The sequence below is a fragment of the Trichoplusia ni genome, chromosome 15, assembly GCF_003590095.1.
Source record: "Trichoplusia ni isolate ovarian cell line Hi5 chromosome 15, tn1, whole genome shotgun sequence".
Classification (NCBI taxonomy): Eukaryota; Metazoa; Arthropoda; class Insecta; order Lepidoptera; family Noctuidae; genus Trichoplusia; species Trichoplusia ni.
In genome coordinates this window covers 10,134,942-10,145,964 of record NC_039492.1, presented here as the reverse complement: position 1 = coordinate 10,145,964, position 11,023 = coordinate 10,134,942, and positions in this window count along the sequence as shown.

Genomic DNA, 11,023 nt, shown 5'->3' with positions numbered 1-11,023 from the left:
TCACTGATTCTGAACAAAGCCCACTTATAAACAAAGCAACAATTTAATATCCCGCGAATAACAAAAACTCTTTAATGAAAGCCGATAATATTGGAAGGGTTGCCAAAACACAATTTGATTAAAAAGAAATCGCCTCGACTAGGTACCCGTAGGGGAGATAATCCCAATTGTAAATTCAATAAAATCTTAAACAATAACCAGCTTAGCGAAGTTTATAAAAGAGTGTCGCCCTGCAAAAGAGACGCTCGGAATAAAGATGTCTCTCTTATCGTACACACCGTGTAACTCGGTACGCGGAAGTGCGCAGGCGGACACCTTGTACATACTTATATGTACATTTATAGATAAGGTCAGACCCCACTAATCATTTGTTTTCATTTATGTAGTCACTCACTTCACAGTTTTCATTTTTCAGTTCTGTAAGCGTATCGTATTAGAGCCTGGTCGTGCTGCATCGCTCGCTCGTCGGCGGCACTTTGTACTTTTTGCTCAAAGACCTTTGTCTGAAGGTGCTCCTTATTCTTATACACTAGTTATCTCGCCTTTGTCTCGCGCGCTAATGCTATGGATACCTCCATCTGTCTACATCTTCGTTACACGAGACGTGCTTTGTTTCTTTTTTGAACTCGAAAGGAAATCTTAATGGAGTTTAAAAGTATTGCTGAAGATTGTCTGGAATGTGTTCGGCATGAGCAAGACTGTAGCTCCAACAACAAATCTATTGACACAACTAATTCTATCAGAACATGAAGACTTACGAAGCTGAAGCCTATCCGGTCCTTATTCGGAACTGTTCAATTAAAAACAAAAACCGTTTAACAATCCCCTTCTGAAGACATACAAAAACTTTTGAGCAAGATCAATAATCTGGAATAGAATGAGCAACCTGTCTGTAAAGGCAATTAACGGACTTATCTTGCGAAATAACGCGATCAAACGACCAGGGGGGGAGGTGAGGAGGACTGTAGCGAACTCTTGGCCGAAGAGAAAGAGGAATCAATCTTTGAACCGAAGTTGTCTTACGACGCGGTCCTGTTACACCTTACGACACGACATCACGTTCTATCATGGAAAGAAAAAATATTTTGTTTTTATTAAAATTACATTTAACTTTTAGCTCAGATTACATATTTAAAACAATAGAATCCTTTACTAGTAATGAGAAGATAAACTTTTTCGAACGAAACATAAAAATAATGATTGCAGACTAATTTGTGTTTGAGAGGTATCTAGATAACTGGACCTGGCACTCAAAATAAAATTGTATATTTAAACCTAAAACCAAAAGAATGTATCTTTAAAAGAGTTCTCCTTGAGTACGTAAGTCGTACAGAGTAAAACGTGTCCAGCGACCGCCAGCGGCGCGCGGCGGCTGATTTAAATATCAAAACTAATTAGTGGCGAGTGCCAAGTGGCGGCAAACCGCTTGTGAGGATAACGGAAACCAGCCATAGGAAGGATCATTAAAGGTACCCCGTACTAGAAATAACACCTTTTGCCTGAATACTTGTTTAATTTTTTTCATTTAATTCATATATTTTATGCGAGTCATCAGTTTTGGGGTGTTAGTATCAATTGTACTTTCAATTCATAAACAAATTCAGATTTTTTTATACAATGGTGTTAAAGATTTGATTTTCAAATAAAATACTAGCATAACTGGCAGTTGACTAAAAGTAATCGACGCCCGCTTCAGCTCGTGATTATTCCAATAGTGCCTAATAAGGGAACTGTTTGACACAACTTAGCTCACGGAAAGGTTAGTCACTAAAACGTTCAAACATTTTAAAGCACAACATTATTTATAAAATAAATGACAAGATTCTAAAATAAATTTATTGTAATAATTTTGTCCGTATTAGACTAATCAAATTGTAATAATTACCAAAGCGCGCAGAAAAATGGAGGGCAGTTTAATCGTTCAAGCAATTTCCCTATCACCTCTAGAATCACCGCACCCCTTTAATTACTAAAAATCGCGCGACATTTCATCCGACCTGTCAAACTTCCGGAATCGCCGCCATTATACAAATGGCCGCCGGAAGCCTCCGTCTCTCATCTACAGTTAATTTGTTTTCGTACAAATGGCGGTAAAAGGTGCGCAATGATCTGATTAATTAGTTTTACAATACTATTGAAGGAGCAAGTTAGCTGCACTCTCAAATTGTATTGTAAGCGATTTTAAATTATATGAAAAAAAATATTACAATAGGTAGGTTAATTTTAGTGTCCTGCGTACTTTAAAAGCTCCCAACGCTGGGAAAAACCATTCCCGTTCTCCATCCAAATCTGTGGTTATTTTTATATGTAGAGTCTAGAAAAGGCTCTTTTTATATCTAATAAGATAATTTTACTTTTAAATAAATATATTTTTTGAACTTAATTAAGTAATTCAACAAATCAATAGCCATTTGTGTCGCAATAATGAAAACGAAGGTGTTTATAACTGAAGCCATAGCTAAACTCCATTTAATTTGTTAAAATGAACGAATCAAGTTACTCGTTATTAAATTACCGGATTTATAGCAATGGCCGGCAGTTCCCGCCACTTGGTCTGTCGTTCGGAACAACACAGTTTCAACTACTTTCGCTCTCAAATAATAATTGATTGAACTTGGACTAACTCGTGCCACTTACTGACTTGTACTGGGTTCACTTTCCGTTGGACTATTTACTTCCATATTCGGGAAGGGTTTTGGTACTTCAATAAACGTTTGGCTTCGAAGTCGTTTTAGTTATTCAATATCGGCTATTTTTCTGCTATGAATAAATTATGTTAACGTCTATCCAGTCCCGGGCCGGACCACAACGTTGTTTGACCAATTTGTAATCTTAGCGATAGCGAATTCCTTTAATCTTCGCATTTACGTTCAAACCCACAAACTTCTATAAATAAGGCTAAAGTAGCTACCTGTATTTAATTAACTTGTCAAGACCGACAATACTTCCAGAAACCGATCCCAGTCTAAACACGGCGGTCTTAAGCAAACGTTTAAAAACTCGGACAAACAGAATAATTCATTCGTTGATTCAATGAAATCTGTTTCACCCTTCAAAGTGAATCTTAAGACCGCCACACTGAGATTTTTCCTGGACGTGTCCATCTGGAACAAGATACAAGTGAAAGCGGTTAATGTATAACATACACTAGTAAATGTAGACTTTACTAACATGATACCTGTTGTGTAAAAGATGCATTTTAATGTGTAATTGCTAAGGCGAATAATGTCCTGTCACACTGCTTCTTGGTTTTATACATATTTTTCCTTGCATCCAGCTCTTAGCACTGGTATCGCCAACTATAGCATCAGTCATTCGCCATCACATCACACCACACTAGCCCGGGCCACACTCTGTTCGCTGGCGGTGTAGCCACCGCTCACAACTCGCGCCGCTTCCTGATTTATATTTGAAACGGTAGAGCGGCAATTACTCGCCGAACTGGAATCATTGCCTCTGCCCTCCACTAATTAATTCCACCCTCTTTTAATGTTCAAAAATCGCGGCGTCTAATTAGGTTTTAATTCGTTTTATTGGGCAAAGTAATGAAATAATGGCCGCTCCACAGTTTCCAAGTCGCTCGCAGCGCTCGGCCACTGCCTTACGCACAGCACTGTTTTATTACTCTAAAACCTTTTAAAAGTTTACTTCGTTAAAGACAGTTAGAGGAAAATAATACGTACGTAAGTTATGAATTATGGTTCTCGATTACATCGCCTATAATTGTTATTTTCACTTCAGAGCCAACCCTTTTGCGCCACGAGCAGAGTGCTGTTGAGGCTATAGCGAGTACGTGAGTGAAAAATCTTTAAGGTTAGTAAAGATCGACATCATTTCATTTGTTGACCTCTTCACCTGAATTTCTCTCGGCTGGTGTTTGGTTCGCTAACGACATTTTTCGCGCCATTACACTCGACATAAAAAACAAAGCGTGGTCTCCCTAATGACTTCACCGATTATTACCGATCACTAGGAAAAAATCAAGTCGCCCGCCCACCGCTCCTCAGCGAACAAACGACCACCACATCAAGTGAATTCTGAACGAAAATAAGAGGAGATTAGTCCGGCCTTCTGTGATTTCGATGATCTTTAACTCAACGATGGGAGGATGAAGGAATGGTCTCCAAGCGGATGATGATGAGTTTTAGGTATCGAAGCGAAAAGTACATGGTCACTTTTAAACTGCAGGGTAATAAACACACTTTCAAAACAGAAAACATGTAGGTGAGTAGCGTAGAATGAAAAAAATCCTCATTTGCATCCCCAACCTCCTTTGCAATTCATTTCATAATTTGCAATCACCCAATGAAATAAACCACAACTGATTTATTCAAACGCAAGTTAGGCTTACCATCCCAACTCGTATGAACAAACTGCAAACGAGTCTCTAAAACAACAATGTTAATGAACATTGAACAGCCGCGATAGGTATCGCGTGAGCCGCAACTTGCTAATTAAATATTATTTTTTGGTCGGCCACGTCTGAGGCTGCGGCCGAGGTTAACAAGTTAGTTATCCAGGCCTCGCCGCACACGACCACTTTAATATTCGCCACTGGACGTCTACAATTAACGCTTGAACTATTTCATAACTCGAGCCCGCCTTTGAGCGCTCGCAAACTCCGCGAAAAAATATAAACAAAAAATATATATCAGCTCGCGAGCCAAAGGAAATAAACAAACGAAGGACGCGGACGCCGCGCGCACAAAGAGACGGTGGAGCCGTAATTAGATTAGTGGGAGCCGAGATCTCGATTGAATCCTGAATACTCTTATCGAACTTCTTTATAATCTGTTGTGGATCCCTTTTGAAGACCAAGGTCCAATTTATTATTATTTCGTTCATTACCGCGAGGTTTTTCTTGAGTTTTGTCGATTAGTCTCATTCATTTCCATATTTCGCTATCGAGGGATTTTCAAATTTTCGTTATTGTCTCCCCAACTTTATTTTCTTTGATAAATTTTCAAATTCTACATAATGTAATAATTAAAATCATGTATATTGATTTTGCAGTTACGGAACTGTCTTGAAAGTTTATTATGATTGTATAATAACAAGTTTGTGCGATTTGCCACGATAACATGAATACTTTTAGGTATAGCCAATCTGAAGATATCTTCGCTCGTATATACCGCCATATCGCATCATACCTTCTTATCCACATTAAATGTTATAGTCTCATGAAATTTAAGTGTAAAATCTATCAAGAGATGGGTCCTCGCGTGAGGGTGTCATACGATCAACAGATAGACGACGGTCGTCAACCCGTAAGTGATCCCCGGCGGCGCGTGCCCCGGCCGCGCTCCCAGCCTCGACGAGTACCACCGCCGAGTACAACACACGTGAAAACCAATTACTTACCCTCATATTCTTCTCAATTCCAAGCATCAAGATAGCAGCTCGCAATCAACTCGCAAATTCTTTATGTCATCCTCGGAGCTCGATACCCAAAACATATTGTTTGTATTCATGGCTTCGACATTGAGATAGGTAGCGCCGCAGTCGCCGCAGTACCTACAGCCGCTGTACGAACGAGAACACATTCCGAGGAGTACGCCGAGCTGCGATAAGATTGAGTTTTTGTGTAACGACGCACCTCGCGGCGACCGTTCGACTCTCGCGTTTTATGTTCGCCGGGGGCTAGCGGGAGATTTGAAAATTTCGCTGTCATAGGTTTTTTTCGCCCGACAAAGTAATCTTCAAATCTTACTGGCAGTAAAGACAAAATAAGTTTTTGTAGAAAATATTATTTGATGCGGACTTTCAAGGTGTCAATGCACTGTTTTTGTGTAACGTGCTTGTGTGAGTTGTCATATGACATGAAGAATATGAGCAATTTATATGCATTCACTTAGATGAACAATATCAAGCGACATGTCAAGAGTGTAGCCACGATCATTAGATATGAACAGAACACTTACAGGGTCAGATCACAGTTGACTTTAAATACATTTTTTACTTGAAGATTGTTGCAGCAATACACACGTCGATACGGTTCGACGAACGATTTTAGTACGATTAGGTTTATCTGACTCATTACAAGTTAGGTTTATAGATATGATTAATTTAGTAAAAATTATACTGTAACGACACTTAATCGCCAATCATGTGTTGTGGTGTTTTCCAAATTTCAATTTTCATATTATAATAAGAGCTATGCATACAGCAGACATTTAATTTTCATTCCAGAGTTAATGTTAAATTCTATTCACCCTTCTTATCAGTAACCGTAAACCACGAATATATTATATTAATCTATAGTTAGTACAAAACTAATTAGCGCACTCACTACCTGTTTGTTAAAACTCTTTACCAAATGATTAAATGATATGTAGTTAGGTACAATCGAAATTTTGAAAACTGGCAATGAATTCCCACTGGTTATATAGGTCAGAACCAGGTAATTAAATGTACCAAACTAATTATTTATACATTTCATAAATAAACAAATATTTTATTCAGTTTAAAGCTATCTAGCTATTACCGTTCATGATTAGACTCAATAATAGGGTTCCGTTTGTACTCTTTGCGTACTCAAGCCTTATTTACTCTTAGTATCGCATGGCATGATATTTCTCATTTATCAAAAAAAAAATGGCACTCGAACATTATCATACCTAAAGCAACGTTTCTTTTCATCTATTTGAATTAATATTAATGTTCGTATTAATAGATGCTAAAGTGTTGCATAATTCTTACAGCAGACTTATCTAAATTGATCCGCACCTAAGACGTACCTATAATTAAACAAACTGCGTCAAACTAATTAAACAGTGTGAATGTTCGCGAGCTTGAGTACAAACATGTTTATGTTGGTCTGAGGCGAGGGCGCGACCCGCGACCCGCGACCCGCGACCTCGCGGAAAGTAGAGCTCACCCAGAAGTGATAACAGCCACCAATCATCACACTCTATCATTGTTTGCTGACGATTAACTTCTAATGTTGATGATAAAACTAAAACATGCGTGAGTATCATCACAAATCTTTTGTTAATCATAAAATCGTTAACAAAGGCGCTCATCTAAATAAATAACGCCCGAATTACACGATGAAGTGACTAAACCATGTTTTCACATCATTTAAGACTCAAACACAGCTCGGGAGGACTGTGGATTTGTATAGCTTGGTAAAGGTGTGCGGATCTTGTAAGCCCGGTGATTCGTTCCTTGAAATGACATGCAATACTCGCAATCCTTTCCTTGTAAACTGCGTCGAGATCACTTCCAGGGTCCGGTGTGCGGCTGTTGTCGTAAAGGCCGCGTCTATCGCCCCCCGCCACCCCCCTTCTCACCTCCCCGGAGAAAATAAAACTTATCGTGACTTGTCTTACCTACCTCCATGATACAAACCGAAAGGCTCAACAATCCAACATAAACGCTAATACCAACGGATAAGAATGAATTTTCGGTTTCGCAACGGAAAACCAAATTTGGTTTTGTCAAAAACCCGAGGACACATGGACAGCCGAGATGATCTAAATAGGCGGATTCAGTTTTATGGAGGCTGATTGTGTGAAATTTCCTTCAGTTTCCATCTTGATGACGAGCTTTGGGACCTGTATTATGGGACGCAGGGGAGAGGATTACAGACCATCGCACCTTCTGCACGAATAAATTACATTACACAATGAAAATAAGTATAAAAAAGTTATTTTAAGCATTATAAGAGCCAAAACACCGGACTACCTGTGTCTATTGTAAACGCGTGTTTGGTGTTACTCCACTGTACGTAGCAATTAAACTCGCATTAATTGAACCACCCTCAGGTTAGACATATGAGTGGTCGCCGCGTGTTCTTGCAAGGATAAGATAAATGTGTCGGCGCCCTGCGTGTGGCGGCGAGCGGCGTGAGGTGGCGCGCGGCGCGGCCGAGCGGGATGCGGCACAGGTGCACGCTATATCTCATAGATACGCGGTCAGGGGGGACGCCTAATTGCAAACTGGAATCTGAATTGCTCCGAAATTGATTCTTTAAATAAACACGGTAACACTTGAAATGAAAAGAAAGAGCTCCCGCATATCAAACGTACAAAAAAAATTTGTTGAAGGATCTTTCTATTTTATTATCTTTTCTGTATATTTTGTTGTATAATAATAATCCCAACCTTTAGGTGTCTTCATTGTCCACTGCTAGATAATGGCCGCCTCCCTTATACTAAACGTGCACCACGTGCATACATCCCAGAGGCCAGCACGACATGTTATATTGTCCATATTTATGTTTATTTATTTGTTATTTAACTTAGTGTATAACGTTAATGCTAAAACGTTCCGGTACTCACGACATCCGGAATCATTTTCAAATACCAAAACCCACACGAATACGGGTAGGTGTCCGCCAACTCTCGTCAGTCGCGCTAATTGTTGTTACAAGTTGTTGCGCCGCGCGCCCTCGCCGCGACACGCAACTCACGCAAGGTGATATTTTAACGTGACCGAATTTATATGTAAATGCGCAAACTTCCCGCGGAGTTTTGACGGCACCGGCTACCTACGCACATAATTTTCGTTTGTCCAAGTTATAAATTACTCGCCCCAACGACTGCCCTCGTGTGATTTGAATACGATTAAATCTAAATTTCAAGTGTCTTGTCGTACACAGAAATGAGGTTGATTTATTAATCAAAACATTACAATACCCTCTTTATACAATTATGTTGCTATTTAGAATCAATGAAAATATATTCCGAATCTTGTTCTCCTGCACACATTCATCGACATTACTTTCTCGCTGTCGAAGACTACAGATTGAAGCTCCGGACTTACAAAATTAGAGCATGTACTTTGTTTGGATTATTCGGCACCAGAGGTAGGGTCCTTAATAGCCATTGAAACTGAACAGAAACGTGAGTGGACAAATTGGACCGGGTTACGATAAGGGCGCCGACCACCGAGCCCAAGGAAAGGGAAACGTCCATAAACAACAGGCGACTCGGTCCCAATTAATAAAGCAGCCAACACTGAAGTAGTGCAATTAATTCTGTGCCTTCAGAGATTTTAATAGTTCACATAAATCAGAGCGACGCGAGCGGCCGGTGGGTTAATCGTCGTTTAATATGCCGGACGATCCCATCGGCCAACTAGCTCATAACAAATGTATTGCCCACTATCAACAGATAAAGCACGAAACGTGAGCCGCAACTTTACCGAGAACCTTCTTTTGGCAACGTTTATCATCCGACGGAGTCCCACGCCGTGTGAAATTATATCATGATCATAAAGCTACTATCGACTTACAAATTTAGGAATGTCTGATTTTAACGAAGTGACAGTTTATTGCCACATTCGTTGAAATCACGTATTTCTTCAGATTATTTTAATCTCATTTTTAAACAATGTAACATTTGTAAAACTTTAAAGCCAAATATTGACCTTATCCTCTTGAAAGCCGAGTATATTTTAGGAAAATAGATCGTTTATGCGAAAATAATAACAGGAACCCTCGCATACCTAAAATTATCTACATATTTTAGTGCACGGCGGGAGTTCGGAAATTCAATTCGGGCCAGACTTCACTTGTCGTTAAGTGGTTATATCCCCTTTAACAGTGGACAGAGGACGGCTAGTGGACACTAAACACAAGGTGCACGGGGGTGCGAGCCAGCGGGGGCGCGGGGCGGGGTGCGGGGTCGCGGGGGGGAGCGATCCAGATACTACGACACCTCTGGATATTGAATTTGCGGCGGCGAGCGACTCTCAATTGTTATCTACCGCTGCAAGGTCGACCCCAATAGCCCACGCCAGGTACTACAGCCCTTTCTTTTGCAATAGGGCTAGTACGACAAGCAAAATAAATTATAGGCGTTTATTTTATTAATTAAATCACAAGCAATCTGCATGACTCTTGCTCATGTCTCGCCATCTCCAAAACGCGGGCAAAGAGCTCAGAGTAAGTGATATAAATTCGAATAACATGTAAGGTAACCAGTACCTAGACAATAGGCGCGAATGAATAATATCGATACAAATCATAAATCACTCGATGACGCGAACATTCCTTACTGACTCTTTGTGTAGACAAGTAATCATTTGTTACTTATGTAACGTCAAATAATATCAGATGTCTGCCCCAGTTTCATCACAATAGGACTTGGATACGAACTCTAGTAATTTAAATACAAAACGTATACGCGTGATTAGGTCGATCTAGTATGAGCATAAGCATATATGTTGCGTCAGCTTTGAAACGGTTTATGAAGCATAAGGAGGCATGAAACGTCAGAATACCTCGTTTAAGACATTCTGATTCAAAGCTAGTCGCTACATTATCACTAAACCTGGTAGAGAATGATGATACGCATAAGAAATAAAAAATCTAGTATTTTTTGTTCTTTAATTCACTGTTAATTAATCTGAAGTAAGAATAGATATATTAATATATATATAATAATATATCCTAATATATATAATATATCCTGGGACAACTCACACACGGTTATCTGATCCCAAGCTAAGCAGAGCTTGTGTTATGGTAACCAGACAACTGATAAACTTACTTATATATTTCTAAATACATACATATTATAGATAAATTACACCCAGACACCAGAACAAATGATCATGCTCATCACACAACATTTGTCCTGGGCGGGAATCGAACCCACGACCTCCGGTATAGCAATCAGGGTCACTAACCACTAGACCAACAGGCCTGTCAAAATAAGATAATTTACAAGATCATTAAACTAAACCAAGTCAAACAATACGATGCACATAACAATGTATCAGTGTCAGTGTTATAGTCGTCGCTCGTCTGCCGTCAGCGGCCACATCAATAACGGCAACATCGCCGGGCGCGCGTTCATTGCGCCTGATCTATGCGCTGCACCTTCACAAGACACGGCAAGCACTGCCCGCCGTGACGCTATCACGGAACTCATCAAACCTTATATTTTTAAAATGCACTATTATAGTATATGTATGTATTTTTTGTTGATATGAGAAAGGGTTGCCTAGCAGTGGGATCTAAAAGAAGCTATTTAGGATAAGATAAACACTATAAAAAGTTTCTACTATTGTTCTG